The sequence below is a fragment of the Pelodiscus sinensis genome, chromosome 13 (genome assembly GCF_052426305.1).
Source record: "Pelodiscus sinensis isolate ZL-2025 chromosome 13, ASM5242630v1, whole genome shotgun sequence".
In the NCBI taxonomy this organism is placed as follows: domain Eukaryota; kingdom Metazoa; phylum Chordata; order Testudines; family Trionychidae; genus Pelodiscus; species Pelodiscus sinensis.
Genome location: NC_143064.1, coordinates 16,140,599 through 16,156,887, shown reverse-complemented (window position 1 = coordinate 16,156,887; position 16,289 = coordinate 16,140,599). Strand labels below are relative to the sequence as shown.

At 41.7% G+C, this 16,289-nt stretch overlaps 1 long non-coding RNA gene across 1 annotated transcript; it reads right to left on the bottom strand.

Annotated features, from left to right (window-relative positions):
• Positions 1-1,176: 1,176 nt before the first annotated feature.
• Positions 1,177-13,099, bottom strand: LOC102451324 (uncharacterized). The gene is made up of 4 exons (XR_331493.5): positions 12,916-13,099; positions 11,277-11,440; positions 6,403-6,462; positions 1,177-1,396 (listed from the first exon to the last, which is right to left on the bottom strand). It is a non-coding gene; the product is annotated as an uncharacterized LOC102451324 (long non-coding RNA).
• Positions 13,100-16,289: the final 3,190 nt, after the last annotated feature.

Below are 16,289 nucleotides of genomic sequence, written 5' to 3'. Positions count from 1 at the left end.
GCACTTAATTTTGTAAGCAAAACTAAAGTCCTTTGCTGAATAGTTGGTGCTTAACTGTTTTGCTGAATTGCAGCCTAAATATATAGTAGGCTTCCAATAATCCAGAACCTTTGGGACCGAGGTGGTGCCAGATTATCGGATATGCTGGACTATCAGGAGGTACTATAAGCTTGATATATATATATACACACACACACACACAGTATATACTGTATATAAAGTGTTTTTAACCCTTTTTATTGTAGCATAAGCATTGTCCAGTGTCACACAATGCCAGTGGCAGACTGACTCAGTTGCATCCGGTTTTGCTCGGTTCAGCTGCTGCCGCTGCTGCCGCTGCTGCCTTGTGACTCTTTTTTTGCTGAAGCTCAATCATTAGGCTTTGCCATTTTGATGCCGGACTATCAGGAGTGCCGTACAATTGGATGCCGGACTATTGAAGTTTTACTGTATAACTGAATCACATACCTTATGTTAGATAGTGTTACCAGTTCCACTTACAGAACGTTTAGCATTATGACTATGATCTCCTCCTACACAAAAAAGCCAACACAGGTTAAATAACTACATATTTCAAATAAAACTACACAGTCTAAATATCCTGACATTCCAGTGATAATAACTCGAGGTTGAAATAAAAGATTGAAAGGATTTTATGCCATTTTGAGTATTGCACACCAACACTTTATTGGCTTATGGTCCTGCTCCCCAGCTCCAAACACACACTGCCATGCCCAATTCCAGTTGAGGAGATTTATTCTTAAACAAAAACAAACAAACACAGGGTAGTCTTAAATCTGTCCCTGGACCCTGGAGATCAGGTCCACCTCTCCCAGGGATTGCTAGCTCTCCCGAATGTGACACCCTCCTTACCTTCTCCAACTCTGCTGCCTTCTTCAAGCTAACTTTTCAGAAAAAGGGAGCCTAGACAGAAAGGACCAGCTCCACTTAAACCAAAATGGAACCAGACTGTGGGCACTTAAAATTAAAAAGGTTATAGAGCAGTTTTTAAACTAAGGGCTGGGGGGGAAAGCCGACAGGTGCAGAAGAGCATGTGGTTCAGAAAGAGCTACCTGGAATGGGAGGATCTATGAATGGAGATCCTTTATGTCCTCATGAGCGGGAGAGGATGGAAAATGATAACATCATAGAGAAACACTCAAACAAAAAAAAGAGTCCCATTCAATTATATCGTTTAATGGCAGACAGCTAAAATTGACAAGTTATTAAAAGTGCTAGAAATCTAAATAATATGATGGGTGAACTAGAGCACCTCATATCAAATAAAGATATTGTTATAATATGCATCACAGGAATTTGGTGGAATGAGCATAATCAACGGGACACAAAATACATCGGAAGATCAGAACAGGTCATGCTGGTGGCAGTACAGGCACTATAAGTGAAAGAAAGCATAGAATCAAATGAAGTAAAAATCTTAAATGAACCAAACTTCACTCTAGAATCTCTATGGATAGTAACTCCATTCTCTAATAAGAATATAGCAGTAGGGATATATTACTGACCACCTGATCAGGATGGCACAATGACTATGAAATGCTCAAAAAGATTAACGAAGCTATAAAAATTTAAAAACCTACAATAATAATGGGGAGATTTCAAATATCCCCCAATTGAATTGATACACGTCACCTCAGGATGAGATGCAAAGATAATTTCATGACATTTTACATGACTGCTTCTTGGAGCAGCAAGCCTTAAAACCTACAAGAAGAGAGGCAATTTTTGGTTTAGTCCTAAGTGGAACATAGTGTTGGGTCCAAAAGGTGAATATACAGTAAACTTCCGATAATCAGGCACCTTTAGAACCCAGGGGGTGCCAGATTATCAGATTTGCCGGACTATCGGAAGGGGGACCTATGAGGGGTCTGGGGTGGGGGGGATGCATAGCCCTCCTCATAGCCCCCCCTTTCCAATAGTCCGGCTCTGCCCCAGGCGACCCCGATTCAGCCGCTGATGATACTGATCAGCGGCTGGCTCCAGGAAGCCAGAGGCAGAGGTGCTCTGGCCCGGGCTTCCTGGAGTCAGCTGCTGGTCAGTTTCAACAGCGGCTGAATCAGGAGGCCTGGGGCAGAGCAGATGGGGGGCTGCCGGGTTGGCCCCACAGCGCTGAGGAGCGGCGCTACTGGACCAACCCGGCAGCACCCCAGCTGCTCTACCCCAAGTGTCCCCAAGTCAGCTGCTGCTGAAACTGATCAGCCGCTGACTCCAGGAAGCCCGAGGCAGAGTTGCTCTGCCCCTGGCTTCCTGGAATCAGCCGCTGGTCAGTTTCAACAGTGACTGAATCCAGATGCCTCGGACAGAGCAGCTGGGGTGCTGCCGGGTTGGTCTGGTAGCGCCAACCGTTGGCGCTCCGAGACCAACCCAGCAGCACCCCAGCTGCTCTGTCCCAGGTGTACCCAAGTCAGTCGCTGCTGAAACTGATCAGGGGCTGATTCCAGGAAGCCGGGGCAGAGCAGCTCTGCCTCGGGCTTCCTGGAGTCAGCTGCTGGTCAGTTTCAGCAGCAGCTGAATCGGGGACAGCTGGGGTGCTGCTGGGTTGGTCTCGCAGCCCCGAGGAGCAGCGCTATGGGACCTACCCGGCAGCACTCCAGCTGCTCTGCCCCCGGCTTCTCCGATTCAGCTGCTGGTCAGTTTTAGCAGCGGCTGAATCGGGGAAGCTGGGGGCAGAGCAGCTCCAATGGTCTGGCTGCCCGGAAAACTTCCGGGTTCCTGATGGTGCCGGACCATCAGGAGTGCCGGACCATCAGATGCCGGACCATCGGAGTTTTACTGTAGCTGGTGATAGTTTGGTAATATATAGATTGGTAATAGTGATCATAATATAATTAGATTTAACATCCTTGTGGTGAAGGAAAACACTACAGCAGTCCAACACAGCATTTAATATCAGAAATGGGAGCTACATAAAAATTAGGAAATTAATTAAACAAAAGTTAAAAGGTACAGTGCCAAAAGTGAAATCCCTGCAAGCTGCATGGAAACTTTTTAAAGACACTATAATAGAGGCTCAATTTAAATATAGACCCCAAATTTAAAAAAAAAAATATTGTAAGAGAATAAAAAATGTACCGTACATTTAACCAATAATGTAAAAGAAGCACTAAGAGAAAAAAAAGTGATAGAGATGTAGCCGTGTTAGTATTTTGTTTAAGAGAAAAAAAGGCATCTTTAAAAATGGAAGTTAAATCCTGGTGAGGAAAATAGAAAGGAGCACAAACTCTGGCAATTGTAAAAATATAATTAGGAAGGCCAAAAAGGAATCTGAGAACAGCTAGCCAAAAACAAAAATAATTTTGCTATTACTTTTTTAAAGTAGAAGCAGGAAGCCTGCTAAACAATCAGTGGGGTCACTGGACAATAGAGATGCTAAAAGAGCACTCACAGAGGATAAAGCCATTGTGGAGAATCTAAATGAATTCTTTGCATCTGTCTTGATGACTGAGGATGTGAGGGAGATTGCCAAACTTGAGCCATTCTTTTTAAAGTGACAAATCTGAAGAATTGTTTCAGATTGAGAAGTATCAGAGGGGTAGACATGTTTGCCCACAAAAGCTTATGCTCCAATAAATCTGTTAGTCTATAAAGTGCCACAGGACTTCTCGTGTTTTCAGATTGAAGTGTCTTTAGAAGAGACTGCGGAACAAATTAAAAATTAAACCATAATAAGTCACTAGGACCAGATGGCATTCACCCAAGAGTTCTGAAGGAACTCAGATGTGAATTTGCAGATGATACAAATCTACTTAAGATAGTTATCTCCAAAGCAGACTGCAAAGACCTACAAAGGGATCTCAAAAACTGGGTGACTGAGCAACAAAATGGCAGATGAAATTCAATGTTCCTAGCTGCAAAGTATACATATAAATGATGGGATCACCTCATCCCCAGGGATACTCAACTGTTAGCCCCAGAGAGATCTGCCATCTTCCTAAATCTCACTGTGCCATCATCTCCAAAACGATCCCACTCCAGTTAATCTCACTGTACCCCCATACCCAGAAAGATATCCCGCCCTGGTTTGGTGTGGTCAACCATATCTACAGAGGATTAAATGTGTCTCCAAATAGCCTGTTTAGGGCTCTAAGGATATGTCTACACAGCAGAGCCTTTCTGGGATACCTTCTGGTATCCCGGAAAAGCGCTGCCACATCCAAGGAATGTGCCCACTTTTTTGGAACAATTTCTGAATTGTGGTTTGCAATTTGCGTATCTTTTTGCGACTTTTCTTTGCAGTGTAGACCTAGCCTAAGGGAGAAAGCTAGTGCCCCAGAAGGGAAAAATAAAAAAGTAAAACTAAAAATATTAAAAAACCAGGGCCCTTTATGGTCCTAGTTCCATTTGAATTCCCCTTTGCATGTGCCTCAGTGAATGTGGGAAATTGTGTACTTGTAAGGTCTCTATTCTCATAATCCTCATTCTTTCACACAATGATGCACACAATTAGCTTTACCCACAAGTAGTCCTATAGAATCTAGTGGGTGAAATCCTGCCCCCCCTGAAGTCAATAACAAAGCTTCCTTTTAGTGCAGTGCAAATGGAATTTCAGGCAGTAGGGTTACTCACTGGCATTAAATTCTACAGTTATACATGTTTTTGACTACAGCTGTAGTACACATACAAATGCTTTACCACATGTCCTGTGTTTGCAGACATAGGCAACTTTTTGAAATGTAGTTCATGGCTCCTTCCCTTTACTCTTCTGACTTTGGGATTGAGTAACTTCTAAGCATGAAAGTCTGGATGTTCAGAAAGTTTTGCTGTGCTAACCTCCAGTTTTTTCAGGATATTTAAGGACCTCAAGAATGGTGAAAATCTTAAGGGATGCAGTTGATTGGATTTTTCCTTCTAGATTTCTCATTGAGCTTTAAGCTTTTATGGCTTTTAAGAGTTAATCTGCATAACCTTGAAGAGTCTCTTCATCTTTAAGCTGATTAAAAATATTTTTCACACCCAGTAAGCAAGATGTGACTCCATGCTATGTGTATTTAATAGAGGAAATATGGCTTTATATGCTTCATTAAGTTATTTGTGAAATTGCATTAGTGCCATTCCATTAGTACACCTCTTTCAACTACATCTGTGGCCTATTCTTGACAGGAAAATTAAGAGTTTCATAAGTCTATACTGAGATTTGTAATGATCTTCTAACACATGGATATGTTTCTATTTTAATAGGAATTTTGAAAGTAAATACATATTTTTCAATATAATTTTAGCAAAATTATCTGTCAGGCAGCAAGTTAATTATCAGATTTCTTAGAACAAGAAATTATGGGTTATTTTGAAACTTCATTAAAATTACAATTTTATGCAATAAAGGAAAATTAATCTTAAAATAAGATATCATGGTGAAGTTAATACTGATTGTGAGATGTGGAAGCAGAGTGTTTAACTTATTAAAATACTTTAAGATACCAGGAAAGATATTACAGTAAAGCGATAAGCAATTACCATAATGTGAGTATTTGCAAAATTACTAGAGTATTGCAGTAGCATTTTATATGCCACCAAAGCAAGCTTTCTTTTAAAAATGGTCAAATATTATTAATTATGATGTGATCACTGTCGCAAGGATGAAACTATAACAGAATATTATTTAACCTTTATTTTTTAGTGGTCTGTTCATTGTTTACAACAAACATTTTCATTTAAATCACCCTAAAACAGATTTAAGGTGTTACTTTCCACTTTACTTCTCTCTAATCTTTGTTCTCTGAAAACATATTATAAAACTACTGCACTTGACTTTTACAGTCATATACAGTCCTAGGAGCAGGATCGAGCTGCAACTGGAAGGACTTGAATGACTATTCTGGTGCATGCATTGGAGAGGACTTACAGAGAAGGTAGGACATGCTGAGGGATGCTCGGGTATGACAAGAGATGCCACATCTGAATGTTACACATACTATTCGGGCTATGGTGTGAGAATTCCAGACTATAGTGTTGCAGTTTATATACACATGCGTTTTGTAGTAAATGAACTGTGCTAGAATCATCTGAAGAAGTGGACTGTGACCACCAAAGCTCATGATACCATTTACATGTTTTGTTAGTCTTTAAAGTGCTATTGGACTATTTGTTGTTTTTTAAAGTTTGTGCTAGGGCTATAATTATATTTGGAAAATGCATTGACTATTTCTGGGACATGTATAGGAGGGAAACTGAGGCAGCTGTTTCACTCCAGGGGGCTGCCATATGAGACAGTTGTTATACTTTAATAAGCAAATAACTATCCCTGACTTCTCCTCTGTAGGTTTTCAAGCAGAAATATGTCTTGTGGAGGGATTTGAAGAAAGGGAGTGTAGTGGCCTATAGATCTTAGAAGTGTTTGGTAAGAAGCAAAATCTAATCCAATTGAAATGCAAAAGATGTTACTTTGAGAGATGTAGATGTCATAGATGCACTTCTACTTCTTCCTGTGGCCTGCATGCTGACCTTCAAAGGGAAAGAAAGGATGGGAATCAGATTATAGTGCAATAGGATGAAATATACCTATGATACCAGCAGGGTAGCTGCTGTTTCGCTACAGTAACAAAGCTTACCCACAGTAAAAGAGAAGCACTTCAATGAATAATCAGTGGAATCAGTGAAAGACTACAATTTTAATTAATGCTGTATACCAAGACTCTAGCTTGCAAGCAGCAGTATACATGTTTCAAATACTTTCTTGAGAATGCTTTGATGTTAAAGGGGAAAAAACAGATAGGGAAATGTTCTAAAGGTGAAAGTATCAATGACTGAAACAACATTAAGGATTACAACATCACTAGAAGGCAGCTGTCTCTGGATATTTTGATTTTATTCTAAAATGAAAAACTCTTGGCAGTGTTCTGTCAATGGCAAAAATAAGCCAAATTGGATGACTTATTTAGAGTGCTAAATAGCAAAGCAGGGTAATTAGCCCACACTGCAATTAAATCTGAATAGCAAAGGGCTCAGGCTTGTTCTGGAGAATCTCTGGACACATAAGTATGCTTCTTTTATGTTTGAAAATATGTGAAGTTAAGAAGCCATTCAAAGTTTCTTCTACTCTTCATTTCTCAATCCTTCTTTGTATATCACAAAATGACATGTCAGATTTATCACTTCAGTGCAAACCCAAAATAATCTTGCTGAGTTACATGGAGTTATTAGAAACATTCTATTATTCAGAATTCAAAAACAGACAATGCATAATCCTGTTTGATTTCATGAATGAAGATCTCCCCAAATGCCTACAGATTAGGAACGTAGCTTTGTACTGGCCCAGAGATTACACTGTGTTATAGGCGTTGCCTTACTTAGTTGCTACCCTGTCCCTATACCATTGCCTGCACAGATTCAGGATGACATGGGAAGACCCATGCTATGCCCATTGCATGGGGGAGGAGGAGAGGAGAAGGAATCTGCTGTCAATGGAAGCTGCTCTCCAGTTATACCAGGACCTGAATTTTGACCATAATATAAAATTGCCACATATAATTTAGAACAGCAGTTCTCAGCCAAGAGCCTGGGGCCTCATTCAGGGGGCCTGCCAAGCAGCCCAACGCTAGAATCACTGGGGTCTAGGGCTAACAGCTGAAGCCCTGCTGTGTAGTGCTGGCAGCCAGGGCCCTCAGCCCTGCCTCCTGAGGCTGAAGCCAAAGCCTGAGCAATTTAGCTTTGCAGGGACCCCTATGGTGTGGGGCCCCAGGCAATTGCCTTGTTTGCCACTCCCTAGTGCCAGCCCTAGCTTTTATATGCAGAAAAGCAGGTGTTGTGGCACGGGTGGAGTTCTTATAGCATGTTGGGGGGGAGGGGCCTAAGAAAGAAAAAAGTCATTAGAGAGTTCAGTTTTGTGTATTTTACGTGCTCCTTCTCTTCTTCTGCCATCCTATCTCCACACATCCTAGCCCCACCTCGGCTGGAGATGGATGTATCAAATCCTACATTAAAAGGAAAAGAGGATGGGAGCTGTCATTGTGTCGGACTGGCCAGTTTTCCAGAAAACAAACCGCTTTTTCGGAAAAACTTGCCAGCTGTCTACACTGGCCACTTGAATTTCCGCAAAAGCACTGTCTTCCTACTGTAAGAAATCAGTGCTTTTTGCGGAAATACTATGTTGCTCCCGTTCGGGCAAAAGTCCCTTTTGCGCAAAGCTTTTGCGCAAAAGGGCCAGTGTAGACAGCTCAGATTTGTTTTGCGCAAAAATGTCCCAATCACGAAAATGGCGATCAGGGCTTTTTTGCGGAAAAGCGCGTCTAGATTGCCACGAACGCTTTTCCGCAAAAGCATTTCCAGAATATCACGCCAGTCTAGACGTAGCCTTGGTGTGCAGGATCCAATAAGTTTATGCTCTACCCTTCTCTCCAAATAGTCACAAAGCCCTTTCCTTTCCATATCACACCCATAATCATGGAGGGTGGGAAATCCTTAAAGGGTCCAAAGCTGGGAGATATAAAACTATGGAGAGTGTGTGTGTTTGAGGGGGGCATTAGAGTGGTGAAATACTTATGACAAACCCAACGCACACACAAAAACATACCTGGGCTTCAAGTTCAGATGCAGCGTCAACACTCAAACCACATCAACCAAAGGGCTTGTGAGGGGCTACCAAACTTTTGAGCAAATTCGGGCTCATTTGCAGTTTGACACCAAGAAGATGAGAAATGTGTGGGTTCATGCTATTTTAGTGTGAAACCAGGAGAAATCCGATCTTTGAACACTTTCACTTTGAGATTAAGATGCCTTCTATTCTCTGCCTGTGACACACAATAATTTAGTGTCGGGGGGAGGGCATAAGAACATAAGAACGGCCGTACTGGGTCAGACCAAAGGTCCATCTAGCCCAGTATCCTGTCTACCGACAGTGGCCAACACCAGGTGCCCCAGAGAGGGTGGACCGAAGACAATGATCAAACGATTTGTCTCCTGCCATCCCTCTCCAGCCTCTGACAGACAGTGGCCAAGGACACCATTTTATCCCCTGGCTAATAGCCTTTTATGGACCTAACCTCCATGAAATTATCTAGCTTCTCTTTCAACTCTATTATAGTCCTAGCCTTCACAGCCTCCTCTGGCAAGGAGTTCCACAGGTTGACTACACGCTGTGTGAAGAAGAACTTTCTTTTATTAGTTTTAAACCTGCTCCCCATTAATTTCATTTGGTGTCCTCTAGTTCTTCTATTTGGGGAACTAATAAATAACTTTTCTTTATCAACCCTCTCCACACCACTCATGATTTTATAGACCTCTATCATATCCCCCCTCAGTCTCCTCTTTTCTAAACTGAAAAGTCCCAGTCGCTTTAACCTCTCCTCATATGGGACCCGTTCCAAACCCCTAATCATTTTAGTTGCCCTTTTCTGAACCCTTTCCAAGGCCAAAATATCTTTTTTGAGGTGAGAAGACCACATCTGTACTCAGTATTCAAGATGTGGGCGTACCATAGTTTTATACAGGGGCAGTAAGATATTCTGTGTCTTATTTTCTATCCCTTTCCTAATAATTCCTAGCATCCTATTTGCCTTTTTGACCGCCACTGCACACTGCGTGGAAGTTTTCAGAGAACTGTCCACGATAACTCCAAGATCTCTTTCCTGATTTGTCGTAGCCAAATTAGCCCCCATCATACTGTACGTATAGTTGGGGTTATTTTTCCCGATGTGCATTACTTTACACTTATCCACATTAAATTTCATTTGCCATTTTATTGCCCAATCACTCAGTTTGGTGAGATCTTTTTGGAGTCCCTCACAGTCTGCTTCTGTCTTGACTATCCTAAACAGTTTGGTATCATCTGCAAACTTTACTACGTCACTGCTTACCCCTTTCTCCAGATCATTTATGAATAAGTTGAAAAGAATTGGTCCCAGGACTGACCCTTGGGGTACACCACTAGTTACCCCTCTCCACTCTGAAAATTTATCATTTATTCCTACCCTTTGTTTCCTGTCTTTTAACTAGTTCTCAATCCAAGAAAGGACCTTCCCTCTTATTCCATGGCCATGTAATTTACACAAGAGCCTTTGGTGAGGGACCTTGTCAAAGGCTTTCTGAAAATCTAAGTATACTATATCTACTGGTTCCCCCTTGTCTGCATGTTTGTTAACCCCTTCAAAAAACTCTAACAGATTAGTAAAACAGGATTTCCCTTTACAGAAACCATGTTGACTTTTGTCCAACAAATTATGTTCTTCTACATGCTTCACAATTTTATTCTTTACTATTGTTTCGACTAATTTGCCAGGAACTGAAGTTAGACTTACTGGTCTGTAATTGCATGTATACTGGGGTCTAATTCAGGTTATTGGGCTCAATGAGGGGAAAACTGGGTAGGAGTTAGTGGCTTGTGATGTGTAGGCAGTCACACTAAATAATCCAGTAGCGCTGTATGGGCTACATTTCTCTGACTGTATGAGATTTGGGGTACATTGGGAGAAAATCACGCACAGTAAAAGCAAACAGAGTGCTTTCACAAATCCCTGGGAAGTGCAACCTCTGTGTTCTGCACAGCTCCTGCTGCCACTGGAGCTTGTTGTTTTTGAACTCTTACATGATCCACTGTGTCTGTGAATTCCCAGCCTGAGACTTGCCAGGGCTGTAAGGGCAGAAGTTCTGAGCTTCTAACAGCCTGTATCTTATTTTGCTTTGTACGTTTCCAATTCCCTGAATGCCTCTCTCTCACACTGAGCTGGCTCTCATGTATTCTTTAATCGTAACATTAAATACAGATGTTAAATCAGCACACAAGAGTTTGGAAATCACACTCATGTGTGTCTCACAGTTACTGTTATAAACTGGGCCAAAACATTCATTTACATTTTGAGAAATTTGGGCTTCCAAAGCCCTGCAGCTAAAATCAAGTGCCAAATTAGTGAGCCATTGTGTGATGCCATATTTCAAGTTCATTCGCATATTTACGTTTGCCATTTGCAAGTACACTATAAATTAAACTCTTCCTATGCTAACAGATTTTAGACTAAGTCACAGAAATATTTCTGGACCCGATTACATTTCACATAAGTCAATGCCAGAAGACTCTGATACAAATGAACCCCAGGAAGAGAAAAGCACAGTTGAAGAAAACTGGAAGCAAGGATACGTCACTGCTAACCCAGAACAATATCCTCTTCCCCGCATCAATTACCACTTTGTGGGCCTGGCTGGGGAACAAAAGTTCAGCAAGACTGATCTGAATCAAGCGTATTTACAGATGCACGTTGATGAAAAGTCCCAAGAGCTATTGACTATTGTGACATTTAAAGGGCTTTATCGTTACTGTTGCTTACCTTTCAAAATAACATCTACCCCAGCTTTGTTCCAGAAGGCTATGGGCCAGATCTTGTGTGGCTTGCCAAGAGTCCAGTGCTAGCTTGATGACATCTTGGTCATGGGCAGGAATGAGGAGAATCACCTTAAGAACTTAGAGGCTGGAAGAGTAGGGCCTACAAGCCTGCAAAGACAATCGTGCATTCTTTCAGCCTCTGTTGAATATTTTGGACACATCATAAGGCTCCTGAAAAAGTTAAGGCTATGATGAAGACTCCACCCCCTCAAAATGTTGGTCAACTTCACTCATTTCTAGGATTATCGAACTATAACAGAAAGTTTATCTCAGTTAGCCATACTGCTAAAACCACTTCATGAACTCGTTGGCTAGAACAAGTCCTGGAAGTGGATTGAAGCATGTAGTGTTGCATTTAACAAAGTTAAATGTGCACTTGGAGGTCCTGACGCATTTTGATCCATCCTTATCTTTACAGTTGGCTTGTGATGCTTCCCTGTATAGAGTGGTCTTGTCACACATTATGCCTTTGGAAGAAGAGAAACCAATTCCTTTTGCTTCATGCACCTTAAGCAAGACAGAAACTAACTATGTGCAAATCAAGTGTGAAGCATGAGGAATCATTTTCAGGATTTGGAAATTTCACCAGTACCTGTTTGGAGAGAAGTTTACACTTCTCACTGACCATCGACCTCTGACTGTAATTTTTGGTCCACGCACAGGCATTCCACCATTGGCTGCTAGACACATGCAACAATGAGCATTGTGGCTTTGTGGACACACATATGAGATCAGATATCGGAAATCCTCTCTGCATTGCAGTGCAGATAGTCTCTCAGGCTACCTTTGCCAGTCAAACATCAAGATAGTGGCCAGAAGGAAATCTTCTACTTTGAACAGAGAACATGCCCATCACTGCTACGCAAGTTAAGACAGCCACTCATGTTGACCCAGGATTGTCCCAAGTTATGAACCTAGCGATGCAAGGAACATCTCTATGGGATTCTCAGATCCGACCCTTGTCGCCACTTTACCATATCATTTGGAGTTACAGAGTTTAGGAAGAAATCGCTTGAAACATAGAGAGCTGCAGTAGTTGCAAATTTCCAATTTATTCCATAACATAGAACTAGCTAGAAGAACCAGCCAAAACTGGCTGGGTTAACCCCTGTCATGGCTCCTTCCCCACTCTGGCATGATAAATGCAGAAGTGGGGGCCAGCAAGTGTACCCCAAAGCCTTATCTACCAGGCTTTGGTATAAAACTTCCCCCATAATCTTAAAAACCTAGATCTTGGGAATAAAACTTCCGCTGCCACCACCCAAATGTTGCTAAAGAAACCAGGGGAAAGATCATTTGGGAAATCTCACCCCTAAAATAAAAATCAGGGCACACCATTAACCAATGACAGGTTAATAAAAAGAAAAGAAAGAACTTTTATTATTACAACAATATTCCTGTTGCAAGCAGAATGACTAGATGGGAAGGTAACAAAATATACTCATGGAGAAACTCCATGAGCCTAGAACTTAGTTAAAAAGAAAAGCCAAAACATCTTTTAAGCAGTGCCAGACATCAGATCCCATATCCAATCCTTAAAACAATAAAACCTAACGAAACTACCTAAACTTTACCCTACTTACAGAAAATGAAGAATGGTGTCTTGGAGAGAGAGAGACATGCTTGTCCCTCTCTGTAGCTGCAGAGAACTCTCTCAGAGAGACAAAAGGACAAAGGAAAAAACCCAAATTCCTTTGTCCCAGGTTCAAAGTCCCACCTACATTCCTACTGGTCACTCCACCTGGCTAGGTGTAGTTAACCCTTTAATCCCCAGGCTGCTGGCTAACCCTCATAATCATGACAACCCCTAACGACCTAACTCAGTTACTATAACAACAAGATCTATATCTATGACAACCCCATACACAACAGATAAGAGTGCCCACACTTGAAAAGGAAGGACAGTGAAAGATACACCAAACTCCAGAATCACATTCACAAAGTTTAGCCTATGAGGCTAACCTGCTTACTTGCCTACATATATATAAATGTTTCCTTATGGTTTTGATTATATGTTTATTATAATAAGTTTCAGTAGGTTTATATTGGCAGTTTGGCTGTAATACAAGGGACTTATAGGCCTTGTGTATGTTGAGCAAAGGCAAAGTTAATATTTTTAACTGTGACCTTTCATCCAGATAGCAAAAGACGACTTGCATATGTTCGGAATCTTTCACCTAGATAGATTATGATAAGATAGAGAAACTTTCCATAGTATAGGGGTTTCCAAGAATACCCTAAAACTTAGCAGGTACATCATTACCTAAAACCCCAAATAACTGGTTAAGATCAGACTGAATAACTAGTTAGGATAGAAATAATAAACGCCGCAGACAACCACAAAAGGCCCATAGTAACAAATTGACGTATATGATAATAAGTTGAGATCAATGATATACTGACCTATTGGAAAAAGACACGTCATCATTAGTAAGGTGAGAAAATACAAATAAGGAGACAAGCAAACATCTCTGACTGAACATGCATCAAACATAACAACATCAGCGTAACATATTATAAAAGTGGCATCCCAGCCTAGGGGCAGTAGGAGAAGATGTAGTCAGTCCTTGGGAGGTGCCAGAATGATGGCCACTGGTGATGATGGGAAAGGCAAAGGTGAGAGGAAGATGATGGCTAACACCTCAGGTTGTTGTAGAAGGAGTATACAAAGAAACAATACATTTATATATATATATGTAGGCAAGTAGGCAGGTTAGCCTCATAGAAGGTGTGAGTACATGGCATGGAAATACAGATGTACATTCCCTATCTATCTTACAAATTGGGGAGTTTGTGACTGTGCTAAATGTATTAATAAACTATATTTGCAAATATACAAGAGTTCCTATAAGGGAAGTGTTGCATCTGTCCACATCAGGGTTTCCATCCATAGAATAATTGAATACTGGGCCTGATCCTGGGACAAAGGATCTGTCAATCCTAAAGGTGGTAACTGGAAATTTATAAGCAATCTTAGATTAGGTAACAAAAGAAATCACTGAAAGAAAAGTTTGTTTTATAATTTCCTTGGGGGAAAATTTGTTCCACATCTATTGCTCTTTCCTGCCTGAATTTCATATGAAAACGGAAGCACAAAATGATCACTTCCATATGCAGAATGTAAAACAACATAAAAAACAATAGTAATACCTTCAATCCAGAGATCTCAAAGTGCTTTACCAAGAAGGACAGTATCTTTATCCCCATTCTACTGACGGGGAAAGTGAGGTATGGGGAGTATAAATGTTTTGCCCTGCTGGTCATTGGCAGAGCTGAGAACACACCCCAGGTTTCCTGCGCCCCAGTCTAGTGTACTAGCCACTAAGCAAAACTGACTCTACAAAACACAAACAGCCAATCTTCCACCCTGTTCCTGCCTAGTTAGCTGCATTTTGAGCAGGAAATACAGTCAGGATGAACATATTGTATATGAAGGCCTACAGCATAGTTCTGAACTAGTTTAGCAAGTTGAATGTTGGCATATTGTTGGAAGATAAGCCCAGAAGATGTGTAAGAAAGCCAGTGTACAAAAAGAATCATAGTTCATCCTCCATATTGAATGAAGACTTAAATAGCTATAGAATAACTGGACAACTTGACTAGCGAACACGATTTCTGGGAGAAGCCAGTGACCAAGTTTGCAAGCCTTAATTGAGCATGCCTGCTATATATCATTAATTTATTAAAACATGTTGTGGGAAAGAGGCCCTGAATGAGCAAGCAAAATTAGACGTGCCAAGAATAGTGTTGCGGAGGGAAAGTGAAGATCAGATGTGTCAGTAGTTTTGGACATCAGGAGATAACAAATATCATTTCCATTTTTTCTAGGCTGTTAGTTTTACAGAAGCTTACCAGAGCAATCAGAGCAATTCTTACCCATACACAGAATAAGCAAATACATAGGGCACCTGAAAATTTGGGGCACCACTGAGTCTTAATGTTCACCTACCTGACTTTTCTTACTCCTGTTCCATGGCTCTGCTTCCTTCAGAAAGGGTCAAGTTAACTTAAAAGTGAAGAAACCTGCCAGACCTATTAGCAGAGCATCTAACCTGTGAAAGAGCCTTTCAAGTGGTAATGAAGCCATTGAACAGGCATTTGCCAACCCCAGGTATATACTGTCGCTTTCTGAATATACTGTGTTAGGACCTTAGTTTAAAAACCAGAGATCCCTGGCATCTTTCAGTGGGAATCCAGTGCAGAGGGGCCGGCAGCCGGCAGCTCTGGAACAGGGAGCAGAGGGCAAGCAGCACAGTACAGCCAGCGGGGCAGGGAGCGGAGCCAGCCAGGTGGCCAGACCCCTAACCTCCTCTCATCTGGCGTACTCCCTTGTTTGGGACTGGTCAGAGAGGTCCAACCTGTGGTGAGTTGCTGAAGAGAATAAAATCACATCTCTTTAAAAAAAAAAAATCATCCGCCCCTCCCCCCACTGGCCATTGAACACTGGGGCACCAGATTAACAGTACTGTGTAGAGCAGTTGAGAGCAACCTGGGGCCCAAGGGACACATGCTGCCCTTTGGCCTTCTCTGTGTGACCCAGGAGACATTTTGTTTACCATGACCATGTACAGGTTTGCCAGATTCTGCTGGTTGTTGTTGTTGTGGGTTTTTTTGTACCCATAGGTTTTTCCCTACTGATATTGCTAAAGTGACATTCACTTAAAGTAAGGGCATGTGACGTGAGGCGTGTGCTGATTGCACACAAGATGGTGAGAGCTGTGTGCTCCCTCGGCATCCAATCAAAGCAGTGCTATGGTTCAATAGCCTACGTTGCCCCACACTGGCAGAAGGCCTCATAAATGCTAAGGACGGCCCCGAGGGCAATGATGTCAATGTAAGCTTTTTGAAGGGGTCTGTTTGCTCTGTTTGCCTGAATTCAACAGCAAGAAGATTAGTTTGTTCCAGAGCTGCTACCGACCAAAAGAAAAATAGCAAAGTATAGGTTGGTATCCAGCAG